This window comes from Anomaloglossus baeobatrachus, chromosome 12 (genome assembly GCF_048569485.1).
Source record: "Anomaloglossus baeobatrachus isolate aAnoBae1 chromosome 12, aAnoBae1.hap1, whole genome shotgun sequence".
In the NCBI taxonomy this organism is placed as follows: Eukaryota; Metazoa; Chordata; class Amphibia; order Anura; family Aromobatidae; genus Anomaloglossus; species Anomaloglossus baeobatrachus.
In genome coordinates, this window is record NC_134364.1 from 126,997,844 (window position 1) to 127,019,223 (window position 21,380).

Here is a 21,380-nt window from a genome sequence, read left to right on the forward strand (position 1 = left end):
TCCACCTCCTATACAGAGATACAGCCTGCAGAGCATCACTCCACCTCCTATACAGAGATACAGCCTGCAGAGCATCACTCCACCTCCTATACAGAGATACAGCCTGCAGAGCATCACTCCACCTCCTATACAGAGATACAGCCTGCAGAGCATCACTCCACCTCCTATACATAGATACAGCCTGCAGAGCATCACTCCACCTCCTATACAGAGATACAGCCTGCAGAGCATCACTCCACCTCCTATACAGAGATACAGCCTGCAGAGCATCACTCCACCTCCTATACAGAGAGATACAGCCTGCAGAGCATCACTCCACCTCCTATACAGAGATCCAGCCTGCAGAGCATCACTCCACCTCCTATACAGAGAGATACAGCCTGCAGAGCATCACTCCACCTCCTATACAGAGATACAGCCTGCAGAGCATCACTCCACCTCCAATACATAGATACAGCCTGCAGAGCATCACTCCACCTCCTATACAGAGATCCAGCCTGCAGAGCATCACTCCACCTCCTATACAGAGATACAGCCAGCCTGCAGAGCATCACTCCACCTCCTATACAGAGAGATACAGCCTGCAGAGCATCACTCCACCTCCTATACAGAGATCCAGCCTGCAGAGCATCACTCCACCTCCTATACAGAGATACAGCTTGCAGAGCATCACTCCACCTCCTATACATAGATACAGCCTGCAGAGCATCACTCCACCTCCTATACAGAGATACAGCCTGCAGAGCATCACTCCACCTCCTATACAGAGAGATACAGCCTGCAGAGCATCACTCCACCTCCTATACAGAGATACAGCCTGCAGAGCATCACTCCACCTCCTATACAGAGATACAGCCTGCAGAGCATCACTCCACCTCCTATACAGAGATACAGCTTGCAGAGCATCACTCCACCTCCTATACAGAGATACAGCCTGCAGAGCATCACTCCACCTCCTATACAGAGATACAGCCTGCAGAGCATCAATCCACCTCCTATACAGAGAGATACAGCCTGCAGAGCATCACTCCACCTCCTATACAGAGATACAGCCTGCAGAGCATCACTCCACCTCCTATACAGAGATACAGCCTGCAGAGCATCACTCCACCTCCTATACAGAGATACAGCCTGCAGAGCATCACTCCACCTCCTATACAGAGATACAGCCTGCAGAGCATCACTCCACCTCCTATACATAGATACAGCCTGCAGAGCATCACTCCACCTCCTATACAGAGATACAGCCTGCAGAGCATCACTCCACCTCCTATACAGAGAGATACAGCCTGCAGAGCATCACTCCACCTCCTATACAGAGAGATACAGCCTGCAGAGCATCACTCCACCTCCTATACAGAGATACAGCCTGCAGAGCATCACTCCACCTCCTATACAGAGATACAGCCTGCAGAGCATCACTCCACCTCCTATACAGAGATACAGCCTGCAGAGCTTCACTCCACCTCCTATACAGAGATACAGCCTGCAGAGCATCACTCCACCTCCTATACAGAGAGATACAGCCTGCAGAGCATCACTCCACCTCCTATACAGAGAGATACAGCCTGCAGAGCATCACTCCACCTCCTATACAGAGATACAGCCTGCAGAGCATCACTCCACCTCCTATACATAGAGATACAGCCTGCAGAGCATCACTCCACCTCCTATACAGAGATACAGCCTGCAGAGCATCACTCCACCTCCTATACAGAGAGATACAGCCTGCAGAGCATCACTCCACCTCCTATACAGAGATACAGCCTGCAGAGCATCACTCCACCTCCTATACAGAGAGATACAGCCAGCCTGCAGAGCATCACTCCACCTCCTATACAGAGATACAGCCTGCAGAGCATCACTCCACCTCCTATACAGAGAGATACAGCCTGCAGAGCATCACTCCACCTCCTATACAGAGAGATACAGCCTGCAGAGCATCACTCCACCTCCTATACAGAGAGATACAGCCTGCAGAGCATCACTCCACCTCCTATACAGAGAGATACAGCCTGCAGAGCATCACTCCACCTCCTATACAGAGAGATACAGCCTGCAGAGCATCACTCCACCTCCTATACAGAGAGATACAGCCTGCAGAGCATCACTCCACCTCCTATACAGAGATACAGCCTGCAGAGCATCACTCCACCTCCTATACAGAGATACAGCCTGCAGAGCATCACTCCACCTCCTATACAGAGAGATACAGCCTGCAGAGCATCACTCCACCTCCTATACAGAGATACAGCCTGCAGAGCATCACTCCACCTCCTATACAGAGATACAGCCTGCAGAGCATCACTCCACCTCCTATACAGAGAGATACAGCCTGCAGAGCATCACTCCACCTCCTATACAGAGATACAGCCTGCAGAGCATCACTCCACCTCCTATACAGAGATACAGCCTGCAGAGCATCACTCCACCTCCTATACAGAGAGATACAGCCTGCAGAGCATCACTCCACCTCCTATACAGAGAGATACAGCCTGCAGAGCATCACTCCACCTCCTATACAGAGAGATACAGCCTGCAGAACATCACTCCACCTCCTATACAGAGATACAGCCTGCAGAGCATCACTCCACCTCCTATACAGAGATACAGCTTGCAGAGCATCACTCCACCTCCTATACAGAGATACAGCCTGCAGAGCATCACTCCACCTCCTATACAGAGATACAGCCTGAAGAGCATCACTCCACCTCCTATACAGAGAGATACAGCCTGCAGAGCATCACTCCACCTCCTATACAGAGAGGTACAGCCTGCTGATGGGGGAGGCTGGGAGGAGGACCGGGCCTGCAGAGCATCACTCCACCTCCTATACAGAGATACAGCCTGCAGAGCATCACTCCACCTCCTATACAGAGATACAGCCTGCAGAGCATCACTCCACCTCCTATACAGAGATCCAGCCTGCAGAGCATCACTCCACCTCCTATACAGAGAGATACAGCCTGCAGAGCATCACTCCACCTCCTATACAGAGAGATACAGTCTGCAGAGCATCACTCCACCTCCTATACAGAGAGATACAGCCTGCAGAGCATCACTGCACCTCCTATACAGAGATACAGCCTGCAGAGCATCACTCCACCTCCTATACAGAGATACAGCCTGCAGAGCATCACTCCACCTCCTATACAGAGATCCAGCCTGCAGAGCATCACTCCACCTCCTATACAGAGAGATACAGCCTGCAGAGCATCACTCCACCTCCTATACAGAGAGATACAGTCTGCAGAGCATCACTCCACCTCCTATACAGAGAGATACAGCCTGCATAGCATCACTCCACCTCCTATACAGGGAGATACAGCCTGCAGAGCATCACTCCACCTCCTATACATAGATACAGCCTGCTGATGGGGGAGGCTGGGAGGAGGACCGGGCCTGCAGAGCATCACTCCACCTCCTATACAGAGAGATACAGCCTGCAGAGCATCACTCCACCTCCTATACAGAGAGATACAGCCTGCAGAGCATCACTCCACCTCCTATACAGAGAGATACAGCCTGCAGAGCATCACTCCACCTCCTATACAGAGATACAGCCTGCAGAGCATCACTCCACCTCCTATACAGAGATACAGCCTGCAGAGCATCACTCCACCTCCTATACAGAGATACAGCCTGCAGAGCATCACTCCACCTCCTATACAGAGATACAGCCTGCAGAGCATCACTCCACCTCCTATACAGAGATACAGCCTGCAGAGCATCACTCCACCTCCTATACAGAGAGATACAGCCTGCAGAGCATCACTCCACCTCCTATACAGAGATACAGCCTGCAGAGCATCACTCCACCTCCTATACAGAGATATACAGCCTGCAGAGCATCACTCCACCTCCTATACAGAGATACAGCCTGCAGAGCATCACTCCACCTCCTATACAGAGATACAGCCTGCAGAGCATCACTCCACCTCCTATACAGAGAGATACAGCCTGCAGAGCATCACTCCACCTCCTATACAGAGATACAGCCTGCAGAGCATCACTCCACCTCCTATACAGAGATACAGCCTGCAGAGCATCACTCCACCTCCTATACAGAGAGATACAGCCTGCAGAGCATCACTCCACCTCCTATACAGAGATACAGCCTGCAGAGCATCACTCCACCTCCTATACAGAGATATACAGCCTGCAGAGCATCACTCCACCTCCTATACAGAGATACAGCCTGCAGAGCATCACTCCACCTCCTATACAGAGATACAGCCTGCAGAGCATCACTCCACCTCCTATACAGAGATACAGCCTGCAGAGCATCACTCCACCTCCTATACAGAGAGATACAGCCTGCAGAGCATCACTCCACCTCCTATACAGAGAGATACAGCCTGCAGAGCATCACTCCACCTCCTATACAGAGAGATACAGCCTGCAGAGCATCACTCCACCTCCTATACAGAGAGATACAGCCTGCAGAGCATCACTCCACCTCCTATACAGAGATACAGCCTGCAGAGCATCACTCCACCTCCTATACAGAGACACAGCTTGCAGAGCATCACTCCACCTCCTATACAGAGATACAGCCTGCAGAGCATCACTCCACCTCCTATACAGAGATACAGCCTGCAGAGCATCACTCCACCTCCTATACAGAGAGATACAGCCTGCAGAGCATCACTCCACCTCCTATACAGAGAGGTACAGCCTGCTGATGGGGGAGGCTGGGAGGAGGACCGGGCCTGCAGAGCATCACTCCACCTCCTATACAGAGATACAGCCTGCAGAGCATCACTGCACCTCCTATACAGAGATACAGCCTGCAGAGCATCACTCCACCTCCTATACAGAGATACAGCCTGCAGAGCATCACTCCACCTCCTATACAGAGATCCAGCCTGCAGAGCATCACTCCACCTCCTATACAGAGAGATACAGCCTGCAGAGCATCACTCCACCTCCTATACAGAGAGATACAGTCTGCAGAGCATCACTCCACCTCCTATACAGAGAGATACAGCCTGCAGAGCATCACTCCACCTCCTATACAGAGAGATACAGCCTGCAGAGCATCACTCCACCTCCTATACAGAGATAGAGCCTGCAGAGCATCACTCCACCTCCTATACAGAGATACAGCCTGCAGAGCATCACTCCACCTCCTATACAGAGATAGAGCCTGCAGAGCATCACTCCACCTCCTATACAGAGATACAGCCTGCAGAGCATCACTCCACCTCCTATACAGAGATACAGCCTGCAGAGCATCACTCCACCTCCTATACAGAGATACAGCCTGCAGAGCATCACTCCACCTCCTATACAGAGATACAGCCTGCAGAGCATCACTCCACCTCCTATACAGAGATACAGCCTGCAGAGCATCACTCCACCTCCTATACAGAGATACAGCCTGCAGAGCATCACTCCACCTCCTATACAGAGATACAGCCTGCAGAGCATCACTCCACCTCCTATACAGAGATACAGCCTGCAGAGCATCACTCCACCTCCTATACAGAGATACAGCCTGCAGAGCATCACTCCACCTCCTATACAGAGAGACAGCCTGCAGAGCATCACTCCACCTCCTATACATAGAGATACAGCCTGCAGAGCATCACTCCACCTCCTATACATAGAGATACAGCCTGCAGAGCATCACTCCACCTCCTATACAGAGAGATACAGCCTGCAGAGCATCACTCCACCTCCTATACAGAGAGATACAGCCTGCAGAGCATCACTCCACCTCCTATACAGACAGATACAGCCTGCAGAGCATCACTCCACCTCCTATACAGAGATACAGCCTGCAGAGCATCACTCCACCTCCTATACAGAGAGATACAGCCTGCAGAGCATCACTCCACCTCCTATACAGAGAGATACAGCCTGCAGAGCATCACTCCACCTCCTATACAGAGAGATACAGCCTGCAGAGCATCACTCCACCTCCTATACAGAGAGATACAGCCTGCAGAGCATCACTCCACCTCCTATACAGAGATACAGCCTGCAGAGCATCACTCCACCTCCTATACAGCGAGATACAGCCTGCAGAGCATCACTCCACCTCCTATACAGAGAGGTACAGCCTGCTGATGGGGGAGGCTGGGAGGAGGACCGGGCCTGCAGAGCATCACTCCACCTCCTATACAGAGATACAGCCTGCAGAGCATCACTGCACCTCCTATACAGAGAGACAGCCTGCAGAGCATCACTCCACCTCCTATACAGAGATACAGCCTGCAGAGCATCACTCCACCTCCTATACAGAGATACAGCCTGCAGAGCATCACTCCACCTCCTATACAGAGAGATACAGCCAGCCTGCAGACGCATCACTCCACCTCCTATACAGAGATACAGCCTGCAGAGCATTACTCCACCTCCTATACAGAGAGATACAGCCTGCAGAGCATCACTCCACCTCCTATACAGAGAGATACAGCCTGCAGAGCATCACTCCACCTCCTATACAGAGAGATACAGCCTGCAGAGCATCACTCCACCTCCTATACAGAGATACAGCCTGCAGAGCATCACTCCACCTCCTATACAGAGATACAGCCTGCAGAGCATCACTCCACCTCCTATACAGAGAGATACAGCCTGCAGAGCATCACTCCACCTCCTATACAGAGATACAGCCTGCAGAGCATCACTCCACCTCCTATACAGAGATACAGCCTGCAGAGCATCACTCCACCTCCTATACAGAGATACAGCCTGCAGAGCATCACTCCACCTCCTATACAGAGAGATACAGCCTGCAGAGCATCACTCCACCTCCTATACAGAGATACAGCCTGCAGAGCATCACTCCACCTCCTATACAGAGATATACAGCCTGCAGAGCATCACTCCACCTCCTATACAGAGATACAGCCTGCAGAGCATCACTCCACCTCCTATACAGAGATACAGCCTGCAGAGCATCACTCCACCTCCTATACAGAGAGATACAGCCTGCAGAGCATCACTCCACCTCCTATACAGAGATACAGCCTGCAGAGCATCACTCCACCTCCTATACAGAGATACAGCCTGCAGAGCATCACTCCACCTCCTATACAGAGAGATACAGCCTGCAGAGCATCACTCCACCTCCTATACAGAGATACAGCCTGCAGAGCATCACTCCACCTCCTATACAGAGATATACAGCCTGCAGAGCATCACTCCACCTCCTATACAGAGAGATACAGCCTGCAGAGCATCACTCCACCTCCTATACAGAGATATACAGCCTGCAGAGCATCACTCCACCTCCTATACAGAGATACAGCCTGCAGAGCATCACTCCACCTCCTATACAGAGAGATACAGCCTGCAGAGCATCACTCCACCTCCTATACAGAGAGATACAGCCTGCAGAGCATCACTCCACCTCCTATACAGAGAGATACAGCCTGCAGAGCATCACTCCACCTCCTATACAGAGATACAGCCTGCAGAGCATCACTCCACCTCCTATACAGAGATACAGCTTGCAGAGCATCACTCCACCTCCTATACAGAGATACAGCCTGCAGAGCATCACTCCACCTCCTATACAGAGATACAGCCTGCAGAGCATCACTCCACCTCCTATACAGAGATACAGCCTGCAGAGCATCACTCCACCTCCTATACAGAGATACAGCCTGCAGAGCATCACTCCACCTCCTATACAGAGATACAGCTTGCAGAGCATCACTCCACCTCCTATACAGAGATACAGCCTGCAGAGCATCACTCCACCTCCTATACAGAGATACAGCCTGCAGAGCATCACTCCACCTCCTATACAGAGAGATACAGCCTGCAGAGCATCACTCCACCTCCTATACAGAGAGGTACAGCCTGCTGATGGGGGAGGCTGGGAGGAGGACCGGGCCTGCAGAGCATCACTCCACCTCCTATACAGAGATACAGCCTGCAGAGCATCACTCCACCTCCTATACAGAGATACAGCCTGCAGAGCATCACTCCACCTCCTATACAGAGATCCAGCCTGCAGAGCATCACTCCACCTCCTATACAGAGAGATACAGCCTGCAGAGCATCACTCCACCTCCTATACAGAGAGATACAGTCTGCAGAGCATCACTCCACCTCCTATACAGAGAGATACAGCCTGCAGAGCATCACTCCACCTCCTATACAGGGAGATACAGCCTGCAGAGCATCACTCCACCTCCTATACAGAGAGATACAGTCTGCAGAGCATCACTCCACCTCCTATACAGAGCTACAGCCTGCAGAGCATCACTCCACCTCCTATACATAGATACAGCCTGCTGATGGGGGAGGCTGGGAGGAGGACCGGGCCTGCAGAGCATCACTCCACCTCCTATACAGAGAGATACAGCCTGCAGAGCATCAGTCCACCTCCTATACAGAGATACAGCCTGCAGAGCATCACTCCACCTCCTATACAGAGAGATACAGCCTGCAGATGAGGAGGCCGGGAGGAGGACCGGGCCTGCAGAGCATCACTCCACCTACTATACAGAGAGATACAGCCTGCAGAGCATCACTCCACCTCCTATACAGAGAGATACAGCCTGCAGAGCATCACTCCACCTCCTATACAGAGAGATACAGCCTGCAGAGCATCACTCCACCTCCTATACAGAGAGATACAGCCTGCAGAGCATCACTCCACCTCCTATACAGAGATACAGCCTGCAGAGCATCACTCCACCTCCTATACAGAGATACAGCCTGCAGAGCATCACTCCACCTCCTATACAGAGAGATACAGCCTGCAGAGCATCACTCCACCTCCTATACAGAGAGATACAGCCTGCAGAGCATCACTCCACCTCCTATACAGAGAGATACAGCCTGCAGAGCATCACTCCACCTCCTATACAGAGAGATACAGCCTGCAGAGCATCACTCCACCTCCTATACAGAGAGATACAGCCTGCAGAGCATCACTCCACCTCCTATACAGAGAGATACAGCCTGCAGAGCATCACTCCACCTCCTATACAGAGATAGAGCCTGCAGAGCATCACTCCACCTCCTATACAGAGATACAGCCTGCAGAGCATCACTCCACCTCCTATACAGAGATACAGCCTGCAGAGCATCACTCCACCTCCTATACAGAGATACAGCCTGCAGAGCATCACTCCACCTCCTATACAGAGATACAGCCTGCAGAGCATCACTCCACCTCCTATACAGAGATACAGCCTGCAGAGCATTACTCCACCTCCTATACAGAGATACAGCCTGCAGAGCATCACTCCACCTCCTATACAGAGATACAGCCTGCAGAGCATCACTCCACCTCCTATACAGAGATACAGCCTGCAGAGCATCACTCCACCTCCTATACAGAGATACAGCCTGCAGAGCATCACTCCACCTCCTATACAGAGATACAGCCTGCAGAGCATCACTCCACCTCCTATACAGAGATACAGCCTGCAGAGCATCACTCCACCTCCTATACAGAGATACAGCTTGCAGAGCATCACTCCACCTCCTATACAGAGAGATACAGCCTGCAGAGCATCACTCCACCTCCTATACAGAGAGATACAGCCTGCAGAGCATCACTCCACCTCCTATACAGAGATACAGCCTGCAGAGCATCACTCCACCTCCTATACAGAGATACAGCCTGCAGAGCATCACTCCACCTCCTATACAGAGATACAGCCTGCAGAGCATCACTCCACCTCCTATACAGAGATACAGCCTGCAGAGCATCACTCCACCTCCTATACAGAGCTACAGCCTGCAGAGCATCACTCCACCTCCTATACAGAGAGATACAGCCTGCAGAGCATCACTCCACCTCCTATACAGAGAGATACAGCCTGCAGAGCATCACTCCACCTCCTATACAGAGATACAGCCTGCAGAGCATCACTCCACCTCCTATACAGAGAGATACAGCCTGCAGAGCATCACTCCACCTCCTATACAGAGATACAGCCTGCAGAGCATCACTCCACCTCCTATACAGAGATACAGCCTGCAGAGCATCACTCCACCTCCTATACAGAGAGATACAGCCTGCAGAGCATCACTCCACCTCCTATACAGAGATACAGCCTGCAGAGCATCACTCCACCTCCTATACAGAGATACAGCCTGCAGAGCATCACTCCACCTCCTATACAGAGAGATACAGCCTGCAGAGCATCACTCACCTCCTATACAGAGAGATACAGCCTGCAGAGCATCACTCCACCTCCTATACAGAGATACAGCCTGCAGAGCATCACTCCACCTCCTATACAGAGATACAGCCTGCAGAGCATCACTCCACCTCCTATACAGAGAGATACAGCCTGCAGAGCATCACTCCACCTCCTATACAGAGAGATACAGCCTGCAGAGCATCACTCCACCTCCTATACAGAGAGATACAGCCTGCAGAGCATCACTCCACCTCCTATACAGAGATCCAGCCTGCAGAGCATCACTCCACCTCCTATACAGAGAGATACAGCCTGCAGAGCATCACTCCACCTCCTATACAGAGAGATACAGCCTGCAGAGCATCACTCCACCTCCTATACAGAGATACAGCCTGCAGAGCATCACTCCAGCTCCTATACAGAGAGATACAGCCTGCAGAGCATCACTCCACCTCCTATACAGAGATACAGCCTGCAGAGCATCACTCCACCTCCTATACAGAGAGTTACAGCCTGCAGAGCATCACTCCACCTCCTATACAGAGAGATACAGCCTGCAGATGGGGGAGGCCGGAAGGAGGACCGGGCCTGCAGAGCATCACTCCACCTCCTATATATAGATACAGCCTGCAGAGCATCACTCCACCTCCTATACATAGATACAGCCTGCAGAGCATCACTCCACCTTCTATACAGAGAGAAACAGCCTCAGATGGGGGAGGCCGGGAGGAGGACCGGGCCTGCAGAGCATCACTCCACCTCCTATACATAGATACAGCCTGCAGAACATCACTCCACCTCCTATACATAGATACAGCCTGCAGAGCATCACTCCACCTCCTATACAGAGAGATACAGCCTGCAGATGGGGGAGGCCGGGAGGAGGACCGGGCCTGCAGAGCATCACTCCACCTCCTATACATAGATACAGCCTGCAGAGCATCACTCCACCTTCTATACAGAGAGATACAGCCTCAGATGGGGGAGGCCGGGAGGAGGACCGGGCCTGCAGAGCATCACTCCACCTCCTATACATAGATACAGCCTGCAGAGCATCACTCCACCTCCTATACATAGATACAGCCTGCAGAACATCACTCCACCTTCTATACATAGAGATACAGCCTGCAGATGGGGAGGACTGTGCCCCCCCGCCGGAGGAGACACCGAGCCTGCAGAGCATCACTCCAGCTCCTATATAAAGGGATATATGCTGCAGAATAATACACCACTAACCTCTGCAGAGCATCACTCCTCCCCCAGCTATACATAGGGATATATGCTGCAGAATACTACACCACTAACCTCTGCAGAGCATCGCTCCTCCGCCTCCTGGCAGACGGTCATATCTCAGTGTCGCACAGGTTTGTTCTGTGCTGATTTTGGAACCATTAGGGACATGGACACTGATACCAGCCCGAGCAGAAGATGTCACCTAATGATAGTAATTATATCACCAGCGCTAGAAGGGGCAAATTACCTGGAAAAGAGCAAATAAAAAGGATGATGGAAGGTGGAAATGATGTACACAATGGGTACGGAAAGTATTCACGCCCCTTTACATTTTTCACTCTTTGTTTCATTGCAGCCATTTGGTATTTTTCCTCAGTAATGTGCACTCTGCCCCATCCCCCGTCTTGTCAGAAAAAAACAGAAATGTAGAAATTTTTGCAAATTTATTAAACAAGAAAACTGAAATATCACATGGTCATAAGTATTCAGCCCCTTTGCTCAGTATATCACATGGTCATAAGTATTCCGCCCCTTTGCTCAGTATTGAGTAGAGGCCCCCTCCCTTTTGAGCTAGTGCAGCCATGAGTCTTCTTGGGATCCTAGATTTGGGGATCCTCAGCCATTCTTCCTTGCAGATCCTCTCCAGTTCCGTCAGGTTGGATGGTGAACGTTGGTGGATGCCATTTTCAGGTCTCTCCAGAGATGCTCAATTGGGTTTAGGTCAGGGCTCTGGCTGGGCCGGTCAGGAATGGTCACAGAGTTGTTCTGAAGCCGCTCCTTTGTTATTTTAGCTGTGTGCTTAGGGTCATTGTCTTGTTGGAAGGTGAACCTTCTGTCAAGTCTGAGGTCCAGAGCACTCTGGAAGAGGTTTTCTTCCAGGATATCTCTGCACTTGGTTGCATTCATCTTTCCTTCAATTGCCACCAGTCGTCCTGTCCCTGCTCCCATAGCATGATGCTGCCACCACCATGCCTCACTGTGGGGATTGTATTGGGCAGGTGATGAGAAGTGCCTGGTTTCTCCACACATACCGCTTACAATTATCACCAGAAAGTTCTATCTTCGTCTCATCAGACCAGAGAATCTTATTTCTCATAGTCTGCGAGTCACTCATGTGTTTTTTTGTAAACTCTATGCGGCTTTCATATGTCTTGCCCTGAGGAGAGGCTTCCGTCGGCCACTCTGCCATAAAGGCCCGACTGGTGGAGGCTGCAGTGATAGGTGACTTTGTGGAACTTTCTCCCATCTCCCTACTGCATCTCTGGAGCTCAGCCACAGTGATCTTGGGGCTCTTCTTTACCTCTCACCAAGGCTCTTCTCTCACAATTGCTCAGTTTGGCTGGACGGCCAGGTCTAGGACGAGTTCTGCTGGTCTTAAACAGCTTCCATTTAAGGATAATGGAGGCCACTGTGCTCTTAGGAACCTTGAGTATTGCAGAAATTCTTTTGTAACCTTGGCCAGATCTGTGCCTTGCCACAATTCTGTCTCTGAGCTCCTTGGGCAGTTCCTTTGACCTCATGATTCTCATTTGGTGTGACATGCAGTGTGCGCTGAGGTCTTATATACACAGGTGTGCGCCTTTCCAAATCACGTCCTATCAGTGTAATTACACACAGCTGCACTCCAATGAAGGAGGAGAACCATCTCAAGGAGGATCACAAGGAAATGGACAGCATGTGACTTACATATGAGGGTCTGAGCAAAGGGGCTGAATACTTATCACCATGTGATATACTGAGCAAAGGGGCTGAATACTTATCACCATGTGATATACTGAGCAAAGGGGCTGAATACTTATCACCATGTGATATACTGAGCAAAGGGGCTGAATACTTATCACCATGTGATATACTGAGCAAAGGGGCTGAATACTTATGACCATGGGATATTTCAGTTTTCTTGTTTAATAAATTTGCAAAAATGTCTACATTTCTGTATTTTTCTGTCAGGATGGGGGATGGGGCAGAGTGCACATTAATGAGAATTTACCAAATGGCTGCAATGAATCAGAGTGAAAAATGTAAAGGGGTGTGAATACTTTCTGTACCCACTGTCACACAAATAGTATTATCTTGTCTCCCGAGTGTTGCCATCATTATCCTTTACCCGTAGTGCCGGCGCTGCTGTCCCATTCTGTAGTGCCGGCATACTGCTTCCATATTTATGCCGGTGTCCCTGCGTTCTCCACCCTACTCAGCTGGGACACCGCTGCCCTCTCCTTTTGGTTCCTTGCGCAGTTCCCTGTTCTGCCGCTCACATGTTGTTTGGTCCTCTGCTGTCCCCTATGGCCATCCACATGTGTTCGGTCCCTAGGTCCCAGGCCCTGAGCTTGTCCTGATGGGTATCTGGTTATTGCCTAGGGTGCGTGCGTGCGTGCGTGCTCACCTTCCCCGCTTATATTGGGCTGTGTGCGCACCTTGAATTGGTGTCCCCGGCCTATGGCTGGGAGGCATCTGGTATAAGAGTTCCTCTTCCCTGATGGTCGTGGCCAGTAACTGCTTTAGGTTACCTACCCTGGTGCTGTGTTGGTCCTGCCATGTTGCTCTGGTTTGCCCATACCCAGCTCCAGTCCTGACTGCTATAGTTCTGGTCTGCTGATGTCTGCCCTGGACCGGTCCTGCCCATGTGCTCCTCTGGTACCATCTGTATCCTGGTCCTGTGTCCCTGCTGTGAATAAAATCCTGTTTGTGTTTGAAGCCTGAAGTCTGGAGTTCCTGCTGGGCCTGCACCACCCTGTTGCGGTCCAAGCCGATTGTGCCAGCATCACCTTGCTGCGGTACCTGTGCCACCCTGCTGCGGTCTGTGCCTGCTGTCTGATGACCTCTGCCCGATGTCTGGGCCTTACCCGATGTCCGGTTTGTGATGGCCGATGCCTGGAGCCTGGCCTGATGACTTCCGGTGTCTGTCCTGTTCTTGAGTAGGCTGGTCCGTTTCTGTGTCCTGGGACCAGCCTGATCCTGACCCATTCCTGAACTGTACTGTGTTCCCGTGCCAGTCTTGGCTGACACTGCCTGTCCTCCCGTTCTGCGGTCATCTAGCCCTGCCTCAGCTGCCACAGTCCCTGGATACCGCCCATTCCCCCCTCACCGCCTCCCTGTGTGTCGGCACCGCTGCTCCATTTTCACCCCCCCCCCATGTGTCGGCAACACTGTTCTATGCCCCCCCTTCAGGTATCGTTGCCGCTGTCCCTTCTCTCCCCCCCCCCCCCAAGTGTTGGCGCTACTATCCCTTCCCCCCCAGGTGTTGGCTCCACTGTCTCTCCCCCCCCCCCCCCGAGTGCTGACGCCACTGTCCCTACCCCCATGAGTGTTGCTGCTGCTGTCCCTTCCCCTCGAGTGTTGGTGCCGCTGTCCCTTCCCACCCTCGAGTGTTGGCGCTGCTATCCCTTCCCCCCTCCCCCACCAAGTGTTGGTGCCACTGTCCCTTTCCCCCCCTCCGAGTGTTGGCACTGCTGTCTCTTCCAACCCCCCGAGTGATGTTGGCGCTGCTGTCCCGAGCCCCCCCGCCCAGTGTTGGCGCCGTAGTCCCTTTCCCCCCTGCGTCAGCATTGCCCCTGTGCGTTGGAGTCTTCACTTGTTCAGATTATCTGTAACCCCTGCTCTGTCGGTGCCTGTAGGACTGGAGTTGGGGTACAATGCCTTACATGATATTTCGGGAGACATGACTACGTCTCGGGTTGGGGTCTGAGTATTTGGGGTGTCCCCAGGGTTCCTCGTATTGTCGTTGGGTGCTGGGAATTCCTGATAATTTGGTTTATTACACGTCAGTAAATCTTGGGAGCTTTCTGACAAGTGATGTTCCTATTGGCCGCTCGTCTCCTCGGATTCCCGATGGGCGGCAGATCGTCTATGTATCGATGGTGATTCGCTACTCTGTGGGCGCTGCGTGACGAGTGATTTACTGCACCCGGGGATCCAGGGATCCATTACAGGGCCGGAGCCTGACTCATAATGTGACCGCAGCTCTATTATTACCCTAATGATCACATGATTGATGAGCGGCCGCTAGTAATGGACGACACCGCCGAGGAAACCAGTCCATACAACAAGAATCTGTGCTGGAAACCAGTGCAAACCCATTACAGGATGAGCTGGCTGCAAATTCTCATCCAGGAAGCCATTACTCTCTGTTATCTGCTGCATCTGAATGTTCATTACCAGATCCGATAATATCAGGGGCTCAGTGACCACCTCCTGTCTGTGAATCCCTGCAGTCACATGACTGATCAATAGCCAATTGCGGTGTGATATCGCTGGTCTGCGTTACCTGATAACCCCCCCATTGCTGTGGAGGGGGTTATCCCCTCCCCTGCTGTGATAACACCCCCCTCCCCCGCTGTGATAACACCCCCCTCCCCCGCTGTGATAACACCCCCCTCCCCCGCTGTGATAACACCCCCTCCCCCGCTGTGATAACACCTTCCCCCCCACTGTGATAACACCCCCTCCCCCGCTGTGATAACACCCCCTCCCCTGCTGTGATAACACCCCCCTCCTCCACTGTGATAACACCTCCCTCCCCCGCTGTGATAACACCTCCCCCCCCACTGTGATAACACCCCCTCCCCTGCTGTGATAACACCCCCCTCCCCCGCTGTGATAACACCCCCCCCTCCCCCGCTGTGATAACACCCCCCCTCCCCCACTGTGATAACACCCCCCTCCCCCGCTGTGATAACACCCCCCTCCTCCACTGTGATAACACCTCCCTCCCCCGCTGTGATAACACCTTCCCCCCACTGTGATAACACCCCCCTCCTCCGCTGTGATAACACCCCCTCCCCCCCGCTGTGATAAGACCCCCCTCCTCCGCTGTGATAACACCTCCCTCCCCCTCTGTGATAACACCCTCCTCCTCCGCTGTGATAACACCTTCCCCCCGCCCGCTGTGATAACACCCCCTCCCCTGCTGTGATAACACACCCCCTCCCCCGTTGTGATAACACTCCCCTCCTCTGCTGTGATAACACCCCCTAACTCGCTGTGATAACACCTCCCCCCGCCCGCTGTGATAACACCCCCCTCCTCTGCTGTGATAACACCTCCCTCCCCCGCTGTGATAACACCCCCTCCCCCGATGTGATAACACCCCCTCCCTCGCTGTCATAACACCTTCCCCCCACTGTGATAACACCCCCCCTCCCCCGCTGTGATAACACCCCCCTCCTCCGCTGTGATAACACCCCCCTCCCCTGCTGTGATAACACCCCCTCCCCCACTGTGATAACACTCCTCCCCACTGTGATAACACACCCCTCCCCCGCTGTGATAACATCCTCCCCCCCCGCTGTGATAACACCCCTCCCCCGCTGTGATAACACCCCCTCCCCCGCTGTGATAACACCCCCCTCCCCCGCTGTGATAACACCCCCCTCCCCCGCTGTGATAGCACCCCCCCCTCCCCCACTGTGATAACACCCCCCTCCCCTGCTGTGATAACACTCCCCTCCTCCCCTGTGATAACACCTCCCTCCCCCGCTGTGAGAACACCCTTCCCCCCCACTGTGATAACACCCCCCTCCCCCGCTGTGATAACACCTTCCCCCCCACTGTGATAACACCCCCCTCCCCCCGCTGTGATAACACCCCCCTCCCCCGCTGTGATAACACCCTCCCCCCCCGCTGTGGTAACACCCCCCCTCGCTGTGATAACACCCTCCCCCCCCGCTGTGGTAACACCCCCCCTCGCTGTGATTACACCCCCTCCCCTGCTGTGATAACACCCCCCTCCCCTGCTGTGGTAACACCCCCTCCCCTTGCTGTGATAACACCCCCCTCCCCCGCTGTGATAACACCCTCCCCCCCCGCTGTGATAACACCCCCCTCCCCCGCTGTGATAACACCCCCCTCCCTCGCTGTGATAACACCGCACTATTTATATCCTCCGCCTCCCCAGGAGAATATCTGCTTCTAGAAACTATAAATGGATCCAGACAATCAAATGTCCTTGAAGAAGGGACAGACGATCACCGCGACATCACCGGGTCATCCGTGTAAAACAGAACGGCCGCATGTCAGCCCAAATAACACGTGAACCCGGGCTCCACTATAAAGTATGGGGAGCCAGAAAGCAAAAACCGGTGCACAATATAGAAGGAGGCGGCAGCACAGCACAGGGATGAGAGGAAGCTGTGCACAATATAGAAGGAGGCGGCAGCACAGCACAGGGATGAGAGGAAGCTGTGCACAATATAGAAGGAGGCGGCAGCACAGCACAGGGATGAGAGGAAGCTGTGCACAATATAGAAGGAGGCGGCAGCACAGCACAGGGATGAGAGGAAGCTGTGCACAATATAGAAGGAGGCGGCAGCACAGCACAGGGATGAGAGGAAGCTGTGCACAATATAGAAGGAGGCGGCAGCACAGCACAGGGATGAGAGGAAGCTGTGCACAATATAGAAGGAGGCGGCAGCACAGCACAGGGATGAGAGGAAGCTGTGCACAATATAGAAGGAGGCGGCAGCACAGCACAGGGATGAGAGGAAGCTGTGCACAATATAGAAGGAGGCAGCAGCACAGCACAGGGATGAGAGGAAGCTGTGCACAATATAGAAGGAGGCGGCAGCACAGCACAGGGATGAGAGGAAGCTGTGCACAATATAGAAGGAGGCGGCAGCACAGCACAGGGATGAGAGGAAGCTGTGCACAATATAGAAGGAGGCGGCAGCACAGCACAGGGATGAGAGGAAGCTGTGCACAATATAGAAGGAGGCGGCAGCACAGCACAGGGATGAGAGGAAGCTGTGCACAATATAGAAGGAGGCGGCAGCACAGCACAGGGATGAGAGGAAGCTGTGCACAATATAGAAGGAGGCGGCAGCACAGCACAGGGATGAGAGGAAGCTGTGCACAATATAGAAGGAGGCGGCAGCACAGCACAGGGATGAGAGGAAGCTGTGCACAATATAGAAGGAGGCGGCAGCACAGCACAGGGATGAGAGGAAGCTGTGCACAATATAGAAGGAGGCGGCAGCACAGCACAGGGATGAGAGGAAGCTGTGCACAATATAGAAGGAGGCGGCAGCACAGCACAGGGATGAGAGGAAGCTGTGCACAATATAGAAGGAGGCGGCAGCACAGCACAGGGATCAGAGGAAGCTGTGCACAATATAGAAGGAGGCGGCAGCACAGCACAGGGATGAGAGGAAGCTGTGCACAATATAGAAGGAGGCGGCAGCACAGCACAGGGATGAGAGGAAGCTGTGCACAATATAGAAGGAGGCGGCAGCACAGCACAGGGATGAGAGGAAGCTGTGCACAATATAGAAGGAGGCGGCAGCACAGCACAGGGATGAGAGGAAGCTGTGCACAATATAGAAGGAGGCGGCAGCACAGCACAGGGATGAGAGGAAGCTGTGCACAATATAGAAGGAGGCGGCAGCACAGCACAGGGATGAGAGGAAGCTGTGCACAATATAGAAGGAGGCGGCAGCACAGCACAGGGATGAGAGGAAGCTGTGCACAATATAGAAGGAGGCGGCAGCACAGCACAGGGATGAGAGGAAGCTGTGCACAATATAGAAGGAGGCGGCAGCACAGCACAGGGATGAGGGGAAGCTGTGCACAATATAGAAGGAGGCGGCAGCACAGCACAGGGATGAGAGGAAGCTGTGCACAATATAGAAGGAGGCGGCAGCACAGCACAGGGATGAGGGGAAGCTGTGCACAATATAGAAGGAGGCGGCAGCACAGCACAGGGATGAGGGGAAGCTGTGCACAATATAGAAGGAGGCGGCAGCACAGCACAGGGATGAGAGGAAGCTGTGCACAATATAGAAGGAGGCGGCAGCACAGCACAGGGATGAGAGGAAGCTGTGCACAATATAGAAGGAGGCGGCAGCACAGCACAGGGATGAGGGGAAGCTGTGCACAATATAGAAGGAGGCGGCAGCACAGCACAGGGATGAGAGGAAGCTGTGCACAATATAGAAGGAGGCGGCAGCACAGCACAGGGATGAGAGGAAGCTGTGCACAATATAGAAGGAGGCGGCAGCACAGCACAGGGATGAGGGGAAGCTGTGCACAATATAGAAGGAGGCGGCAGCACAGCACAGGGATGAGAGGAAGCTGTGCACAATATAGAAGGAGGCGGCAGCACAGCACAGGGATGAGAGGAAGCTGTGCACAATATAGAAGGAGGCGGCAGCACAGCACAGGGATGAGAGGAAGCTGTGCACAATATAGAAGGAGGCGGCAGCACAGCACAGGGATGAGAGGAAGCTGTGCACAATATAGAAGGAGGCGGCAGCACAGCACAGGGATGAGGGGAAGCTGTGCACAATATAGAAGGAGGCGGCAGCACAGCACAGGGATGAGAGGAAGCTGTGCACAATATAGAAGGAGGCGGCAGCACAGCACAGGGATGAGAGGAAGCTGTGCACAATATAGAAGGAGGCGGCAGCACAGCACAGGGATGAGAGGAAGCTGTGCACAATATAGAAGGAGGCGGCAGCACAGCACAGGGATGAGAGGAAGCTGTGCACAATATAGAAGGAGGCGGCAGCACAGCACAGGGATGAGAGGAAGCTGTGCACAATATAGAAGGAGGCGGCAGCACAGCACAGGGATGAGAGGAAGCTGTGCACAATATAGAAGGAGGCGGCAGCACAGCACAGGGATGAGAGGAAGCTGTGCACAATATAGAAGGAGGCGGCAGCACAGCACAGGGATGAGAGGAAGCTGTGCACAATATAGAAGGAGGCGGCAGCACAGCACAGGGATGAGAGGAAGCTGTGCACAATATAGAAGGAGGCGGCAGCACAGCACAGGGATGAGAGGAAGCTGTGCAAATCTCACTATTTATTCAAGTATATAAGGCAGATGTGGAACAAAACAAGGCCAACGTATCACGGACATACAGTGCATACAGGATATATACAGGATATATACAGGATATATACAGGATATATACAGGAGCAGAAAAGATCAGGACACCGTCAATTATACTCATGAAACAAATCAATAAAGGGGAAAACAGCAAAGTAAAAGGTACTGGATGATGATACGTGATCTAGCGGCACATGGAGCATTGCAGACCACTACTATTTCCAACTCTTCAAACCTGAATTGTAATCTGCGGGAAACACAAAATGAGAGTAAAGGCCGCTGTACACACTGCAATATCGGTACTGATCTCGCTAGCGAGCGTACCTGCCCCCGTCGGTTGTGCGTCATGGGCAAATCGCTGCCCGTAGCGCACAACATCGCGCGGACCCGTCACACTACTTACCTGCCTAGCGACGTTGCTGTGACCGGCGAACCGCCTCCATTCTAAGGGGACGGGTCGTGCGGCGTCACAGTGACGTCACTAAGCGGGCGCCCAATAGAAGCGGAGGGGCGGAGATGAGTGGAATGTAACATCCCGCCCACCTCCTTCCTTCCTCATTACGGGCGGCCGCAGGTAAGGAGAGGTTCCTCGTTTCTGCGGTGTCACACATAGCGATTTGTGGTGCCGCAGGAACGACGAACAACATCGTACCTGCAACAGCAACGATAATTGAGAACTAGACAGCACGTCAACGATCTACGATAAGGTGAGTATTTTTGCTCATTGGCGGTCGCTCGTATGTGTCACACGCAACAACGTCGCTAACGAGGCTGGATGTGCGTCACGAATTTCGTGACCCCAACGACATGTGTAAAGCGATAAATCCAAAGCAATGTCAAATAGAACATACCTAATCGTTACATAGGATGTGATCCTCAGAGGAGGCAGGCACCAGTGTCTCCAGTATATGCTGGAGGGAGAAGAGAGCGGGAGGGAGAAGAGAATAAGAAGGAGAAGAGAACGGGAGGGAGAAGAGAACGGGAGGGAGAAGAGAACGGGAGGGAGAAGAGAACAAGAAGGAGAAGAGAACGGGAGGGAGAAGAGAAGGGGAGGGAGAAGAGAAGGGGAGGGAGAAGAGAAGGGGAGGGAGAAGAGAAGGGGAGGGAGAAGAGAAGGGGAGGGAGAAGAGAAGGGGAGGGAGAAGAGAAGGGGAGGGAGAAGAGAAGGGAAGGGAGAAGAGAAGAGGAGGGAGAAGAGAA

General features: G+C 52.9%; 1 protein-coding gene across 2 annotated transcripts in view; it reads right to left on the bottom strand.

Moving 5' to 3' along the window:
• The window catches only part of LOC142258249 (gonadotropin-releasing hormone II receptor-like), a 38,533-nt gene extending 17,409 nt beyond the window's left edge, over positions 1-21,124 (bottom strand). The window contains exons 1-2 of one of the 2 annotated variants that reach the window (XM_075330767.1): positions 21,032-21,124; positions 11,427-11,601 (exon numbers count right to left, since the gene is read on the bottom strand). The gene's annotated coding sequence lies outside the window, so the exon portion shown is untranslated. Of the gene's footprint in view, positions 1-11,426; positions 11,602-14,200; positions 14,359-21,031 lie in introns of those variants that run through there. The other variant, XM_075330766.1, reaches the window with a different exon arrangement.
• Between the last annotated feature and the right edge of the window lie 256 nt (positions 21,125-21,380).